At 39.0% G+C, this 18,748-nt stretch overlaps 1 long non-coding RNA gene across 1 annotated transcript in view; it reads left to right on the top strand.

Annotated features, from left to right (window-relative positions):
- The window catches only part of LOC122442021, a 157,290-nt gene that overhangs the window by 84,311 nt on the left and 54,231 nt on the right, over positions 1 to 18,748 (top strand). The window contains exon 2 of the long non-coding RNA XR_006269529.1: positions 9,578 to 9,669. This is a non-coding gene — a long non-coding RNA (uncharacterized LOC122442021). The remainder of the gene's footprint in view (positions 1 to 9,577; positions 9,670 to 18,748) is intronic.

Here is an 18,748-nt window from a genome sequence, read left to right as displayed (position 1 = left end):
CTGAACCTGCTCAAGCTTTTCCTAGTATACATATGGTTGGTGAAAGTACACGGTCACCTCTCCATGTCTTTTAGCTAACTCATAAGGATTCATTTCTGACCCAAATAGCACTACATCTGCCACTGGAGGCCAGGGGGCTATAAAGGCAAGGACACAAATTAGAAATGGAAGGAACTGTCTAAATGCTGACATTCACGTTTTTAGAGTGTTTACAGAACAGAAAGTACCTGATTATGGAAGGAAGCAACTGGGAGCATGCTTAACCTCAAGCATTGAGAGAAAAAGCAATCCAGAGGGTGGAGTATGTTTCCAAAGTGTCCATAAGTAGCAAACTGAGACCAGAGAGCAGTAAAGAGGAAGTACATCTAGGGTAACTAGAGGAAGTCTGACGCAGTCCCTTTAGAAGATAGTGAATGCGAACATCCTGGACCAGAAAGTGAGGGATGCTCAAGGATTCAGGGGGTGTGTCAAAGGATATAGGAGCCAGCTTGTAGGGACTTGCAGTGATCAAAGCTGGGCCTCAAAATAAGTAATGATAGCAGTGTTTTATAATCTAATGAATAAAATAAGAATTAATAAGTCCATAGAGTAATAAATAAATAAATGAATGAATCTATAAATAAATGAAAAAGAGAAAAGTCTTCCTTTCCATAGAATTCTACCTAATAGTTATTAGAGAAGTGGTGGAGTTAGAAAATTAGTATTGGATGCTAAAATTAGCAGGTGAATGTTTGTTGAGAGATAGAGTGGTTATATCATCTCAACCACAAATTACCTAACATCTCTTCATAAATTACATTATTTTTAAAGGGAAAATGGTAATCTTACAGTGAAGGATGACAATTTAACCAAGTGATTCAAAGCTAATATCACCACTATACCAATACTGGGATGAATCACTAACATGTGTCTCTTACTGTGACGCACTTAGACATAAAATTGCATATATAATACTTCTGCCAAAATGTATAATCTGAGTATAAAGAGAATCAAATATTGGACAAGCAACAAACAAGAGCAATGCTACAAAATAACTAGCATGTGCTATTCAAAAGTTCTAGGTCAAGAAAGAAAATAGAAAGGCTGACTTACTGTTCCAGATTAAAGGAGAACAAAGAGACAAGATTCTGAATTACACCCTGAACTGGGAAAAATAGTTAAAAGGAAATTAATGGGAAAATTAGTGATATTTAAATGTGAACTCTTAGATAATAGTATTACCTCAATTTTTAATTTTCTGATTTTGATACTGTAATATTTGGGGGAAAGGGGATGCAATGTCTTGAGCTTACCCTCGAGTGAATAAGAAAAAATAATATGCATATATGCATGTAAAATAATATATAGGAGAGGAAAAAGAGAATGATAAAATAAATGGGTCAGAATAAAAATGCTTGGACAATTGGAGTAAAGGTTATGCATGAGTTTCTTATACTGTCCTTGCAGCTTTTCTGTAACACTGAAAGTACATCAAAATTAAAAATTTCCAAAATCATGCACATTATGTGTCTGACTAGATTCCATCACAATAAGGCATGAAAAATTCCAACTAAGTTAAAGAATTAAAACACTGCTGAAAGCAAATAAGATAGTGAACTAAGGGGTGTATAAGTCTTGTTCAGTTGAATCAGGCTGAAAGGGAAGTTTGTGTTAAGACAGTTTGTAGATGCACAGCTTATAATAAGCTCCCATATTCATGCCCCAATAACTGGACTCATCAGAACATATTTTCTTCAGCTGTGAAAATAGGATCACAATAACTAACTTGCAAGGGCTTTTTGTTAGGTTGTTTAAAATAACGGATATACAGCGACCAGGATTGTGCCTGACACATAGAAAATACTCAATAAATATTGCCCATTTAACATCCATCTCCACTGGCTTTCCCAGATTTTCTTTGGATGTCACATGTAAAATTTCTTTTATTCCATCTCAAGGCTATTCAGCCTTGAGCCCATGGAAACTTATTCCTAAAACTTAGGCTACTGTTTCATGACCCATAAGAAATAGCTTCTATCATAACCCTGAAGGGAAGAAATATAACACTTGAGAGTTAGGATAATAATGAACACTTTTCTTTCCATTTCAGAATTATTCAAATGTATAGTCAATGGATCCCAGTGGAAGCATATTTCTCTCTTTAATTTCTGCCTGAAGACTTTGTACCACGTTTCTCCCTTAGAACAAACATGGGAAAGTGTTCTGGGAAAAGGAGTATTTTAGTGAATCAATAAGTAGGATGTTTTCTTTAAAAGGACTACAAATTCTTTCCATGTTTTTTTTCCTTAGAAACATGGGTGCACATGTTTAGAATCTAATCAGCCAAATTAATAGACTCCAGTGGCAAAGAAGTAAATTGAGAACTTGGATTTTGGCATTTTTATATTACTTCCATAATGGGTATTTCTATTGCTTGGTGATGTTTTAATTTTGTTCTACAAATGTAGTAAACACTAGCACTGGTATAAAAACTAAGGGTGTACCTCAAGAAGTAGAAAAACACTCTTTACCCCAAATTATGCTGTGCCTATGTCTTCCTTTCACAAATTATGAAAAATGCAATGTGATAAAAAGGTAAAATGAGTGACACGTAATATATTACATAGAAGTTGAGTAATTTAAGTGAGCCAAATGGAGAAACCAGCAGAATTCAAGAATCTCAGTGGGAAGGGTTGAGGTGGCAATTACAGATTTCAGATGCAACTTTGTTAGTATTACTTCCTGCCTCCTGGGTAGCTTCGCTTAAGTCACTTACAATTGTTCTGCTCATTGAAATTACATCTATACTAATTAAAAAAAATTGTTCAAATAATGCCAGGCATAAACTTTAATAAATTTATGATGGGGTACTTATCTCTGTGTTTGAGCATATTGGCAGCCTGTTGTTGCTTAAACATCATCACTTAAAATTATGCACAAAAATGCCCCATTCCTTTGTGTAGCTGCCTGGTAGAATTTGCCACTTATACCAATCAGTTCCAACCACTAGTCAATCAAGTAGCAAGCATGGGAGAAATAAAACTCAATCATGCATTTAATAAATATTTGCTGAATCAAATTAGCAGTTTTAAGAGAGGCAGGATGTAACATGGAAATAGAACTGGATTTATAGCCAGACAATGGCGATTAAATTCTATCTCCTACTTTAAAAATATGTGACTTTGTTTATTCATCTGTAAAATGGGAGTAGTTATGCCTTCAGAACCAATCTCACAAACTGTTTTGAAGGTTAAATTTAACGCATATAAACTTATTTTCTAATAAGTGTATGTCTGTGTGTCAGAATAATTCCTTTCTTTTCAGTAAAATCATATTAGTCCCATGTTACATTATTTAAATATTGCTTATTTTATATCCCTGCTATATAGTTTTAGATTGCCTAATACTTGTGACTAATACAAAAGTAGGAATAAAACTTATAAGAAACAACTGAACTATTTTTCAGAAAAGGGACAGACTTCTAGCTCCTCTCAGAGAATCATTTAAGACTGAGGGTAGGAGAGACCATAGAGGAAAGAATTTCAAAGTATAGCATGTCCAGGAGTGAGGCTCATGTAGCTCATAAAGCTTAAATCCCCTCCAGTAAAAAATACCTCTAGGAGGCCTTGTCTGTATAACATTGTAGTGGCTACTACCACTTGGGTCAAGTGAAGCTGGTTGTGCTATTCTTGTTATTATTGCCTAAGCCAAAGTCAAGAGTGTTTGGACTAACTGCAAAAAAACAAATAAAAAGACTAAATTTCTTTTAAATGAAAGATTACTATAATGTAAGCTCAAAGAAGGTAGGATATCGTTCAAAAAACAATGGAACCTTAGTACCTAGAACAGTGTTGGGTACAAATAGGTTGTTAGCTTAATGCAGAAAAAAAAAAAAAGCATTCTGGTGAAAAATCCCCTGCTGGTCCAGTGTTTAAGACTCTATGTTCCCAGTACAGGGGGCCTGGGTTTAATCCTTAATCAGGGAACAAGTTCTCATATGCAGCAACTAAGAGTTGGCATACCACAACTAAAGATCCGGCATGCTACAATGAACATCAAAGATCCCACCTACAGCAACTAACAGCCAACACAGCCAAATAAATAAATAAAAATAATTTTTAAAGAGTCTGCTGGTGCATATATACAATGGAATATTACTCAGCAATTTAAAAAGAATGCATCTGAGTCAGTTTTAAAGAAGTGGATGAAACTGGAGCCTATTATACAGAGCAAAGTAAGTCAGAAAGAAAAACACCAATATAGTATATTAACGCATATATATGGAATTTAGAAAGATGGTAACAATGACCCTCACTCCAGTACTCTTGCCTGGAAAATCCCATGGATGGAAGAGCCTGGTAGGCTGCAATCCATGGGGTCGCTAAGAGTTGGACATGACTGAGCAACTTCACTCTCATTTTTCACTTTCATGCATTGGAGAAGGAAACAGCAACCCACTCCAGTGTTCTTGCCTGGAGAATCTCAGGGATGGGGGAGCCTGGTGGGCTGCCATCTATGGGGTTTCACAGAGTCGGACTTGACTGAAGCAACTTAGCAGCAGCAGCAGCAACAATGACCCTGTATGCAAGACAGCAAAAGAAACACAGAGGTAAAGAACAGACTTTTGGACTCTGTGGGAGAAGGCAGGGGTGGGATGATTTGAGAGAATAGCATTGAAACATGTATATTATCATATGTGAAATAGATCGCATATGTCCAGGTTTGATGCATGAGACAGGGTGCTCAGGGCTGGTACCCTGGGATGACCCTGAGGGATGGGATGGGGAGGGAGGTGGGAGGGAGGGTCAGGATGGGGAACACATGTACACCCATGGCTGGTTCATGTGAATGTATGGCAAAAACCACCATAATATTGTAAAGTAATTAGCCTCCAATTAAAATGAATTAAAAAAAAATTCTGTTCAGGGGGTGAGCCATATTGAAGAGTGATCCATAAAGACACTCTTTGAAAGTGTTGGTGGTAGATGACTCATGACAAGCCACTCAGTACTATACTGTTCCTGTGTTGATACTCTAAATGTTTTCATTTTCTTTTAACTGAGGTGATATAATCTCATATTCTGAGAAGCTATGAACCTTCATATCCATGTAGGAACTCCCTAACTATGTATCACAGAAGGATTTCATCCTTGCAGACTTCAACAGCTCAATTATTTCATAGAGAAAAACAAATCTTTCCTTGGGTACTCATAGAAAAATACAATTTTTGCTCCACCTAAAGCCAGGATGCAAAGAGCTGACTGATTGGAAAAGACCCTAATGCTGGCAAAGATTGAGGGCAGGAGGAGAAGGGGGTGACAGACAATGAGATGGTTGGATGGCATCACTGACTCAATAGGAGTCAGTACAAATATGAGTCTGAGCAAACTCCAAGAGATAGAGAAGGACAGGGAAGCCTGGCATGCTGCAGTCCATGAGGTCGCAAAGAGTTGGACAGGACTTAGTGACAGAACAACAAAGCCAGGAAGCCTTTCAACATTGTTCCAGCTATGGCAGCAGAAAGTATTCTGCAGAAACCCACATACAAGCAACTGGTGGATAGCAGTAGCAGAACATTTGCCCTGGAAGAGCAGGGCCCTGACTGTTCTCTTTCTTGTTGCGTTGTCATTGTTGTTTAGTTGCTAAGTCAGGCCCAACTCTTTTGCGACCCCAAGGACTGTGGCCCGCCAGGCTCCTCTGTTCATAGGATTTCCCAGGCAAGAATACTGGACTGGGTTGCTCTTTCCTTCTCCAGGGGATCTTTCTGACCCAGGGGTCAAACCCGCACCTCCTGCATTGCAGGTAGATTCTCTACCACTGAGCCACCAGGGAAGCCCTCTTTCGTACATAGCAATAAATACCATCAGAAATGGTCAGAACAATGGAAGTAATGTCAATGAGTTCTCTTAATGGAAACCAAAGTGTTTGTACTTTAAATCCTGAGTTCTGTAATAGTAATACAATGCTCTGAAACAAAGGGGAAACAAAAAAAGGAGGAAGAGGGAGGGGGAGGGAAAAGGGAAGAGGAAGAAGAACGACAATGGCTCTCACATAAATGATCTTCCGACTGGAGAATTAAAGAATCAGGACTAGAGACAACAGCAAAATCCATATCAAAATCAACTCATTACAGAACATTAGTATTAGATTTAATACATGTGTCACAATGTAATGATTTCTGATTGAAAAGTGTCTATATTCCCAAGTTATATGTTTAGCAAGCAGTATACAGTTTGCATTCAGTCATACATGCTTAATTGTTTTCAACTAAATTTTTGCCATCTTAACGTTGACAGATAAGTTCTAATTTAAGGAGAGACATGAGAGCAAGTGTACCCACTTGTATAAGAATTCTTACAATTTCTTATAAAGTAATAACAACAAAAATATATTGTAGACAACCATGTCTATGGTAATTCAGTAAATGAAATCGTTACATGTTCCAGAACAACTGAGGAAAGCCTCCACAGGGTAACCTGCTGAGTTACTCTTGTTGGAGTAAAGCTACTAAAGTTGAGTAAGCCTAAAGCTGAGGTGTTGAATTTTGGAAAACACGTATAAAGAATGGTTACCCTAAGGTAATGAAATTCATGCTTCTTTCTTCTTACATTGAATGACTAGGTTCTAGACTAAAGGATATCTATCATGCTGAAGAATTTAACCCCGACCCATATTATTTGCTGCTTTGATAAGGATACACATTAGAAATAAACCTGAAAATCCAGTAGAGTTCATAAGCATTTCAGGATGCTGTCTTACATTTTATTTATATTCTTCTAAATTATTAGGTACCAACGTGCCAAGCTGTTTAACTGTAAAAAAGGAGAAAAAAAAAAAAAAGAAAAGGAGCTGACTTTTTCCTGAGGGATTATTTTTTCCTACCCATGTTCCTATCAGAGTATATGGTACTTGCAGAAAATAACAACTAATTATGTGGTTTCCGTTATAAATTTCCTACCACTATTTCGGATGAATATCCCTTGTTATCTTCAAAAGGTTATACAGCATTTGAAATTCAAAAGGAAGGTGTTACCTGCTATCTTGCATAAATCTCTAACAATTGCAAATGGAATATATTATCTTCAGATCCAATTGCTTATGTCCAATCTTGCCTCATCCTAGCATTTGTAAAGGTAAATGCATAGCAACTTGCTTCTTTTTTTCTTGGAATTCAAAATTGTGCATATAAATAAGAGGACCCATGTTGTACAATTCCATACAGATTGTCTTTTCCCATCACTGCTCTCATATGAGTACATTACACTGAACAGTAAGAAGGGCTGGAAAACTTTATTAACCCTAACTGAAATGTAACAGCAGATTCTTTTTAAATGCAAGTAGGGGAAAACAAATATCAACTTTATTCCTACTATTCAATAGAAGAATTACACACAATACTTGTTTGAATGCTCCTTTATTCTGTAAGGTCATTGCATTGAGAGAATAGTATGAGATTTTATACTGAAATCTCTTTGTTGGGAGTTTTCCAGAGTGTAAATCCATTTGGACTGTAATTTGTATATTCTTAACAATGCAAATTAGTATACTGGAATTACCTTGCTCAGTTGAGCAAATATTTATTGGGTACCTACTCTTTCTGATCATCACACTAGGTTCTGGGAGGACAGGAAGTCAAGCAGGGCCCTATCCCTGTCAAGTTCACAGTTGAGTTGGAAAGAGAATGAATACATTTAAAATTAATTTTCCCTTGGGTTGCAACAAGTTTAGCTAGAAGGGGGGTTTGGATAATTTTAGGGTTAAGTGTGATTCATAATCAGAATAAACTGGTGATATTTAAAAGAATAAAGATTGCTATCCCCATTCCAGATTTACTAATCTAGAATATCTTGGAGTATTACCAAGGATATGTACACTTAAAATGCTCCCTGGAGGAATCTCCCTGGTGGTGGTCCAGTGGTTAAGAATCTGATTTCCAATGCAGGGGACACGAGTTTGATCCTTGGTCAGGGAATTAATGTCCCACATGTCAAGGCGAGATTAAGCCTGCTTACCGCAAGTACAGGACCCTTGCACTCTACAGCCTGTGTGCCACAACAAGAAAAGCCCACATACCACAAGCAGAGAAAGCCCATGTGCTGCAACGAAGACCCAGCACAGACAGAAAATAAAGTAAAAAAAAAAAAAATTAAATTAAATGCTCCCTGGATAATAATGATGATAAGTTTGGGAAACATCAGACCAGATGACTTTTAACGTCCTCTGAAAGCTTCGAAGACTACGATTCTATACCTGAACTTAGGAAGTTAAAAATGAAGAAACAATATAGGGGTTAAAACATGTATACATATTCAGGCTTATCATGAATGAAACATGAAGCATTTTCCCCAACTCAATTCCAAACCAAGTCAATGAAAATCTGTATCAGTAATATGCCTGTTACCCACAAGAGGGCTCCCTGGGAAAAAAACAAAACAAAAACAACTCAAATCAAAATATTACAAAGCTTGATCTATTTAGAATAACTTCAATGATGTACTTGTTCACTGTAAAACATGCTTGTGATATATTATGGGCAATGTTTGAACCTTATCTAAAGGAACTTATGCTAAATTACCAAGACCTTAATTTAGTCTATAACTTTTAAAGCTTAGAGCCAGAAGATTATTGTTAGAATATATGGTAACGCATCATATATGGTAAGCACTAAAGACATAATCTTACAATCCTCTTCATTTTCTGATTTTTTTTCTTATAAAGTCAATTTGTACACAGCTCATCTATTTTCTTTATGTTTTTAGCCTTGCACACTCTAAGGCTTAACCAGTATGTAGATAGGAACAATACAGGGGGTTAAATTACTAACACTGCTGGCAGTGATCTTGCTAAGGCACCAGTAAGGCCATTGAGAGCATAGGTAATATTTTTAAGTATCCAAATCTGGCCTTCGTCCCTGATTCTGTGGGACACTTGTCCAGAGTTTAATCTATTCAAAGTGCAGAGAGGCAGGACATTTTAGGGACTGGCCAGCCTGCCTAGGGATGTTCCATGAACATATCATTGAAGATTCAGAGTCACAACAGTTTTCCCCTACCTCCTCTTTCACTTGGCTGCTCTCCAATCACATTTTATTCAGGAAAAGTCGCTGGATCTATGTTAGCCTCAGGACAACATTTAAATTCGTGTCACTGGAGGCATTCAATTTCTACAATCAGGGGTTTCCTTAGAGCTGCCCCAATGACGCATACTCATCTTGCCACTCTGACTCTGCACGTCTGAAAGGTAGCTCCATATGCTCTGTGGAGAGTGGTTAAAAATGCCATTTTCTGAGTGGCAGCGTCTCCACATCTGAGTGCTATCAGGCATGGCCCTTGTAGGTCCCTTCCTTATCTGGCCTTCCTCACAGACCCGGCAGTACCTATCAGACCTCCACATCACACTGGGATCCTTGGCACTGAGCTTCCTATGTTCCTTGGGTTGATAAGACATTGGTCTGAGGTGATGATCTGAGATTGGAATACTCTGAGTGAAGAAGAGCTAATTCATTAACCAGCACTGCCTATTTCCCAAATCACGTGTTTACCTGGAGCAGAAGTGGCAATGACATATTTACTGTAGCTAATTCTGATATCATTTGCAGGAGGAAAGAAGATAATCCCCTGGCTTCTGAGAGCTCACGTATCACCTGGCAGATTAAATATGAGAATTGTATTACCTGAATGGAGAAAGAAGGTAACTGAACTGTACAAACTCATTTAGAAGTGTATGGATTCTGTGTTGCAATATATATTGATTGGCTATTGTGGGACTTAAAACCTTAATCTGTTTTGCTAACATAACAGCATGCAAAGCTGTTGGGCATATAATTTACTGCCTATACATATCACAGTGCAGGGTAATGGCACCACCTATCCCAATCTTACGGTCAGTCACTAGGTACCTGTAGTGGGTCAGGTTTCACGCAGAGAGTAGCAGGGGTTTTACAGGTAAGTAGAATCCCCTGTGACTCTCTAACCACCTTTCAGGAGCTCAGAGTGACCTGAGAAAGGAAAGGTGTATATAATGAGATCTGTGTGGACAGGGCATGAGTAACAGCACTGAATATTCTTTTTTTTTTCTTTTTTTTGACTTGTGCGATCTTAGTCCCTGACTAGGAGTTGAACCCAGACCCTCAGGAGTGAAAACACAGAATCCACTGGACTGCCAGGGAATTCCCAGGGCTGAGACTTCTACGATGGGAAATGGGATAAGGCAGGAAGTCAAAAAGGGGAAGAACTGTACGGGCAGAGGTAGAATGTATGCCTGAGGTCATTTTAAAGGATAGGCAGAATTTCAAGATGATCTCCAAGATATTTGCTCCCTGTTGCTGCTCCTGTGATCAGGTTCCTTATTATATATCGAAAAGGAGACTATCCAGGTGAACCTAATCTACTCACGGGAGCACTCTATTTATTTGTTTTTTAAATTTTATTTTCTTATTTATTTTTGGCGGTGCTGGATCTTCGCTGCTGTGCTGGCTTTTCTTTCGTTGTGTCGAGTAGGGGATATTCTCTGGTTATGGCAGACGGGCTTCTCATTGCGGTGGCTTCACTTGTTGTGAAGCATGGGCTCTAGAGCTTGTGGGCCTCAGTGGATGTGGCTCCTGGGCCCTAGAGCACAGGCTCCATAGTTACGGCTCCACAGCATGTGGGATCTTCCTGGATCAGCGATCAAACCCATGTCTCCTGCACTGACAGGCAGATTCTTTACCACTGAGCCACAAGGGAAGCCCATGTGAGTCCTTTAAAAATAGAGATTTTTCTCAGACTGCAGGCAGAAGGAAAATCAGAGATTCCAATGGTGAGCGGGAGTCAATGGGCTTTACTGTTTTGAAGATAGAGGGGCTACGTGAGAAGGAATACAGAGCTGAGATGGGCCCTTGCTGATAGCCAGTGACAAAGTGGGAACCTTAGTCTTATATATCCCACATAACTGAATTACACCAGCAGCTGGAATGAATCTAGAAGTGGGTTCTTACCCAAAGCAGCCAGGTTAGGCCAGTCTAGCAGATACCTTGATTTCAGCCTTCTGATACCCGAAGAAGAGAGCTCAGTCACCTGCTTGGGCTTCTGACCTACATTATTGGGAGATAATAAACAGATATTGTTTAAGGTCACTGAGTTTATGGTAACTCCTTACACAGTAACAGAAAACTAATACACCATGTGTGGACATGTTTGCATTACACCTAGACTCCCTGTTAAGCATTTTAACTTGTCAGTTCCTTTGCATATAAATTCTAAAATGACAGTGACAGCTAAAGAAGAATAATGCTGTCCTGTGTATAGACAGATGAAATGCCTGTCTCTCCATCATTAAAGCACTTTGGTTGTTTTTTGGGAGCTGGGGGTTGTTGTAAGGAGCCACCTGCCTTCTGAGGTCCCACCTGTATGGAGACTATTTGCCTACCTAAGGGAAGTAGCTGAAGAACTACAGGAGGAAATCATGGCCCAAATGGCCTGACATTAAATTCAGTTCTCCATCTTAAATTGACTCTTTGATGTTGCTCAGTGAAGCTCAGTGAAATGTACATTTAACATTCTTAGTTCTGTATATTTTGATCTTTCTATCTGACTCCGGTATGTTTGTGCCTCTCCCCCCTGGAAGAGTTGGTTTGCTTTTATTCCACTTATTTTTATTCTGTAGAATACTTGAAGTGGTTTTGGGAGCCTATGAGGACAGTGTAATGCTTCCCTAACAGACATTCCAGATGGCCTAACCATTTAGGACAGGAAATGCAGATCCCTGCCACAAGAATTTTTGGAAGTCCTGCCATTTTCTCAGGATCTGGCTGGGATGTGGGCCAGACCCCTGAAGGCTCAGACTTCTGCTAATACCTCTTTTTCCTTGCGGAACTGCCAGAACTGGAGGAAATACTTTTTATTTTTCCCTTCAGAATGCACTTACAGTGTCAGCCTGAAACTTTTTGTAGTCTTAGGAATCAAATGCAGTGTAAGCTGCCCTTTCACTGGAGTTGGTTGATAATGTCTTCAGAATCCTCTCTTTCAGTTCTTGCAGAGTGTAACTCCTTCTCCCTTGTGATCCCACTTCTGCCAGAAGAATGAACAAGCACCACTCTGAACTTTTGACCTGGTACTTTCAGTGCATTTGAATCCATAAAACGCAGAGAAAATGGCCTTTGTCGTCACTAACTTCCTCCTACTCATCTACTAAGTGGTACAATATAAGGGTCCCCGGCAAGGCAGTCTGGGGTACACTTGCCATAGCCAGGACCAGACTGTCAGATGGTATTTAGACTTCCTTATTAAACCCTAGGTATAGCATCATGACTCCCCAGCCCACAAGGGATTCTGTTGAACAATTCTGGCCCACTGGCCTTAATCTGTACCTTAAGTTCTACCCATTTCTAAAAGCTGCTCTTTGAAATTGGTAGGAGCTCTATATGTAAAGGGCTTCCCAGGTGGTATTATAAAGCACCCACCTGCCAATGCAGGAGAGGCAAGAGACTCAGGTTTGATCCCTGGGTTGGGAAGATTCGCTTGGAGGAGGAAATGGCAACCACTCCAGTATTCTTGCCTAGGGAATGCCATGGACAGAGGAGACTGGAGGGCTACAGTCCATGGAGTTGCAAAGAGTCAGACATGACTGAAGTGACTTAGCATGCATGCACATACATGTAAAAGTCCTATTTTGCAAATAAGATCATCTATACCACTTTTCTGGGCTTCCATGGTGGCCTAGATGGTAAAGAGTATGCTTGCAATGCAGGAGACCTGGGTTTGATCCCTGGGGTGGGAAGATTCCCTGGAGGAGGACATGGCAACCCACTCCAGTAGTCTTCCCTGGAGAATCCCCATGGACAGAAGAACCTGACAGGCTATATCCATGGGGTCGCAAAGAGCTGGACAGAACTGTGAGACTAAGCACAGCACACACAGCACACACCACTTTTCTAGATTCTCTATATATACACTATTGATGCTAGTCATGACGTAGATAACCAATGAGACCCTACTGTGTGGGTCAAGGAACTCCACTCCGTGCTCTGTGGTGACCTAAATGGGCAGGAAATCCAAATAAGAGGGGATTTAGGTATACATGTAGCTGATTCACTTTACAGTAGGAACTTACACAACATTGTTAAGCAACTGTACTCCAATAAAAATTAATTTAAAAAGAAAAATTATATTTTAAAAATAAATAAGTAAATAAAAGCCATGTTTTGCTCGCACTTGGAGTACAAAGCAGTAATGCACCATTCCTTGATGCAACCTTCACAGACAATCAGCACAGCATTGCAAAAGGCCCCTCAACCAGGGAGCAGGGATGTGGCCAGGAGGGGAAGGAAGAGGAAGGACCCTGTGCTCTGAAGCTGCAGGCGTGGAGGATGGAAGCCAAATACAGAAGGGTCCTGCTGCTGAGTTGCTCCGTGTGACTGCCACCTACCCTTTTCTCCTTTTGTAACAAGGACAGCAGGCCTTTACTTTCCAACTTTACAGGTTATAAAACTGTGATTCAGAGAGATTGGTGTTGCTTTGGAGCCCTCGGGGTGTCTCCCTTTAGGTTAGATTGTAAATGACTGTGAAAATGTGTCTATCTTCTGTGGTCTCAGTTTCTCTCAACAGCTTTGCATCTAGTCACCTGATGAGTTACTCATGATTACTTTTACTCAACACCCACTTTCATTTTTCCCCATCCTCCAAGAAGTCCCCGGGGTCATTATACAATTTAAAAGAGCAAAACTTAAGAGCTTGGACAACTATTGGTACCAGTGGAGTTAACTGAACATAATTTTGCATCGACAAGAGCTGGATTTAAATGTAAATTCATTTTCCAAGTGATTTGTTGGAAGAATACTTCCAAAAGAATACTATTTGTATGTTGTTTGTCTTTGGAGATTTTCTTAGCCTTTTTACTCTTATCTCAAATCACAGCTCTTCTTTCTTTCTTATAAATCCTCAAAAAATTCTACTGCCTTAGTGAACAATTGTAAGAAAAAGATGTAGGGTTCTAATATTAGTAGTTAAAGTGGGAAATAAGTAATAAGTGGGTAACAGATGCCATCAACCTGGTTTCTTTCAGGAAATGTGAAAAGATGGAGCTGAGATAGAAACATGATTTTGATTATGGAAAATTGTTTAGCTTATCTAAGCCTCAGTTTTCTCATCTATAAATTGGGACTGATACCATTGACCTTAGAGAATAGTTGAGCAAATTAAATAAATTAATATATATAGAAACTTCTGAAGTTCTTGCCACTATACTCATAATTCATTAAATATAAGCACCTATCACCTTAGATCCCACCCATGACCAGTCAACAAATGAACAGTTCTTTGCTGAACCAGGAGCTTCCCTTGTGGCTCAGCTGGTAAAGAATCTGCCTGCAATGTGGGAGACCTGAGTTCGAACCCTGGATTGGGAAGACCCCCTAGAGAAAGGAAAGGCTACCTACTCCAGTATTCTGTTCTGGAGAATTCTATGGATTGTATAGTCCATAGGGTTGCAAAGAGTCGGACATGACTGAGTGACTTTCACTTTACTTCCTGAACCAAGCACTGGCAAGCTAGGTGCTTAGATGAAAGAGTAAAGAATATGTGAATCTCAACTTTGAAGACGTTTCAGTATACTGAGAGACAAGATAAGGAAGACAAAAAAGTAAACATTTATGGGTCAGTTTCTGCCCCATATTTCTCAGTATCTCTGTGAAATATTCAGTTCTACCTCTCACCCCCAATGAGCTGTATCTATTTGTGCAGACATAGTTTCTTTCCACTGCTGTGAAGGAAGGGCTGATATGTGGGTGTCTTCACTTTTCCCAGTGAGACCTGTAGAACCCAGGCTCATACACATCCTTCTGTGGTAAGTTCAGCACATCATGGAAACCTAGCATGATGCTCACAGTCTACTCTGCCGGGTGTTCATTATAGTGTTTATTTTAGCATATGATGCTTTTTTTGTTATTAATTATAGAAAAGAAAAAAATGACTCTGGGACAGTTCTAAGAGGAAATATTTGTTACTACAATATTTAATTATCAATTTGTCAACTAATGTTGACATTCCTAAATCTTCCTTAAGGAACTTCCTCCCAAAGCAGACAGCTCCTCCATAGGAGATTCTCAATCCCCAGGTTTTAGATGCATTTCCATAATTTCAATGGTCTAAATGACAACAAATCAGTTGTACAGAATCCAATTGTACAGAATTCAGTTGTACTAGAACTTAATAAAGTTCTAGTGAGTCAGCAATAAAGGAGATTGTTTTTCTTGTATCCTTTTCATTTTCTTTTCTTTTATTATTTTTTTTTTTTTGGTGAGATGACCATTTTAGCCAATAGAATGTTCACTAATGTAATATCCAGAGGAAATGGCCATTAGGACATCAAAACAGTGGAGAAGATACATGAAGTGAAGTGAAAGTTGCTCAGTTGTGTCTGACTCTTTGCCACCCCATTAACTATACAGTTCATGGAATTCTCTAGGCCAGAATGCTGGAGTGGGTAGCTTTCCCTTCTCTAGGGGACCTTCCCAACCCAGGGGTCGAATCCAGGTCTCCCGCACTGCAGGCAGATTCTTTACCAGCTGAGCCACAAGGGAAGTCTAAGACACAAGAAGGTAACAATCGATTCAAATGTCTTTTTTTTTTTTTTGCCTTCAAAAAATAAGGACCTTCCCTGGTGGTCCAGTGCTTAGGAATCTACCGGCCAATGCAGGGGACATGAGTTAGATCCCTGGTCTGGGTAGATTCCACATGCTGCGGGACAGTTGGGTCCCGGTACCACAACTACTGAGCCTGCGCTCTACAGCCTGAGTCGCAACTACTGAAGCCCACGCGCCCTAGAGCCTGTGCTCTGCAACAAGGGAAGCCATCACAATGAGAATCCCGTTCACCACAACTAGAGTAGCCCCCGCTCACTACAATTAGAGAAACAAGGAGGCACACAGCACAAAGATCCAGGCAGCCAAGTTAATTAATTTAAAAAATGAAAACAAAAAGCCTCCAAACACTCCCATGAAAACTGCTCATGGGTATTCAGATGTGAGTTTTAGACGGGAAAGAAGACATTGACAAAGTCCATTTTCATTTCATCTCTAAAGACAATAGGAAAATAACAATAGAATGAAAATAATACCTATCATTTTGCATTTGTATTGTGTGTTAGGAACTGTTCTGAGTGATTTATATTTATTAACTTTTAAAACTCTCACTACTCTATAAATATTCCATTTTACAAGTAAGGAAACTGAGAAACAGCAAGGTTAAGCAATCTGCCTAAGAATATACAGACTGCAGAGCTGGGTTTTCATAAGTGCCTCCAGTAAGATAAAAGGAATTTAAATACAGTTCTTTGACCATTTGCAGATGTACAGAATGAGTATTTCAACTTAGAAACAAAGATGTGAGCTAGGACATGAACTGTCTACCGGTAAAGACTCACCTTTAATGCAGACTTAACACATAAAACCTAACCAGGTCAAGGTCACCAGAAAATTGGATCCTGCCATCACTGGGCACTCAGTCTAATACATTCTCACATCTGTGATAGATATTTCACTGGATTTTCTGTTTTGCATCATGAATGTCTTAAGAGAAAGAGCTATGAGCATCCTTGCTGGATTCTCTTTAAGAAAATTATAAACTCCTCTCAGTCAAAAGTTACATTTTAGTCATCTCTTTCCAGCTCTTTCCTTTGAATCCAGTCCTAGCAACGTGCTTGAATGGCACATATTAGGTGGTCAGCAAATGGTAGATTAAGTGTTGAGTGGCTATCATACATTCAAGAATATAGAAAGTATTTTGCAAACATTTGATTTTCTAAAAAATCAAAGAGCATGAGAGGTACCCTTGGGGAAATCACGGTGACTATCCTTCACTAAGCTCTTCCACTCCCTACCTTGACTCACATTCCTGATTATGGTTGAGCTTTGTGGCTGTAAAAATGGGCACAGTATATAAATATTTAAAGAAAACATAAAGAAAAATAAGTTGTAAGGTGATTAATGGAGTTAGTTATCTAATTATATAATAATAGAGTATTATGTCAAAAGTACTTCATTAAAAAAAGAACAATTACCTATAATTAAATTTTAAATTTGATTGAAGAATGTTGAGTTCATTACTGCATCGAGGAACTCCCAGGATCATTCCTTTCTCCTATTAGTGCTGTTTCTTTGAGGACAAACCTTCACTTTACATGTTAACATGTTTTTTTATTTTAATAAAAATGTGTATTTTTAAAACATTCAACCAAAGATTCGGCTACAGAAAAGAAGTTACACTGTTAGAGGATAAAACAATTGTTCATTCCTATAAGAGGCAGAGTTAGGAGTTGAATATCTTAGTAAGTTCAAGTTCTGTTTGTCATTATCTCGCTCTAAAATGGGGACATATAGGAAGATATGTCAAATACCACCCACTTGAGAGAGTAGAGAGGCTCTAGTAACTAGTGAGACAATTGAAGAGCATGAAAAAGAATAGTTCTTATCTTTCTATGAGTACTCTTTTATGTTAATTATACAAATGTAGGTGAGGTGCTCTAAGTAGTTGACCCTTCTGAATCCTTTACTATCTTTTAGGTTTCCCTGGAAACTACTTCTTAACTATAGCCCAATGAGAATTGGTAAATGAAAAGTAATCATTGCATTTGCAATTGTAATGTTGCGGATATCCATCACCACTGAGGATGGAAGAATAGAAATCAGAAAAGTTCTAGGGATTCCCTGGTGGTTCAGAGGTAAAGAATCTGCCTGCCAATGCAGGAGACACAGATTTGATCCCTTATCCAAGAAGATCCCACATGCCTCAGAGTAACTAAGCCTGTGCACTACAACTATTGAGCCTGTGCTCTGGAGCCTAGGAGCCACAGCTACTGAGCCCATGTGACATAACTACCGAACCCTGTTCATCCTAGAGCCTGAAATCTGCAACATGAAAAGTCACTGCAATGAGAAGCCTTCATACAGCAAGGAGAGAAAAGCCTGTGCCTCAACGAAGACCCAGCACAGCCAAAAATAAATAGACAAGTAAATAAAATCCTTTTTTTTTTTTTTAAAGAAAATCTTTACTTCCAACTCTTTCCAGGGTAGGTTGCCCAATGTACAACTTCTCTTATTTTCTCTGTGAATTCACAGCATAAGTTTAGTGTACCTTCCTCTCCACTTCACAGGGTGGTGGTTGTCAAATGAGTAATAGATATGATGTTATATCTTAGAACACATAAAATATTTTCCAGTAGAAGTTATCAGATCAACAATGCCTACCTGTAGTTGCCTTACGCTGGACAATAGGACACCAGCTAGCCTGACATGGATCTTTTTCAAATGCTTAAGGCATGAGACACATGTTATGCTTTTCATAATTCCAGTTGCCATCAAGAATTGTCGATGACTTAGAGAGAACATTGATTTTTCTGGTGGTGTTTACATGCCTGCTTTCTGCAGCCATTAGTGGTCCTCATAGAATTGATAGCTTTTTGAACCATGTCAATGAGATTATTGATTCTTGGAAGGGTCCTAATCTAGGAAAACTTTTTAAATGTTTGCTATTGGCTTTTATTAACATATAATGTAGCAACAGGATTGAAAAATTCAAGTATTGTGTGATTGCCTGGAAATCTCAAAGTAAAAATCAATGTAACTAATCTATTTAATAAGTCATGAAACACACACAAAGTGGAGGAAAGTCAGTTCAGATTCCTTAGCAAGAAGGCGATCTTGTGGGAATGTGCGTTGCTGTGCCAGCCAGCCTTCCAGCCCGTTCCCTGCCCCCGTGAGCTTAGCTGTCTTAGCCAGAATCTAACACATCAACTT

Source organism: Cervus canadensis, chromosome 5 (assembly GCF_019320065.1).
Source record: "Cervus canadensis isolate Bull #8, Minnesota chromosome 5, ASM1932006v1, whole genome shotgun sequence".
Classification (NCBI taxonomy): domain Eukaryota; kingdom Metazoa; phylum Chordata; class Mammalia; order Artiodactyla; family Cervidae; genus Cervus; species Cervus canadensis.
The sequence above is the reverse complement of the archived record's forward strand: the minus strand, read 5'-3'. Positions and strand labels throughout refer to the sequence as shown.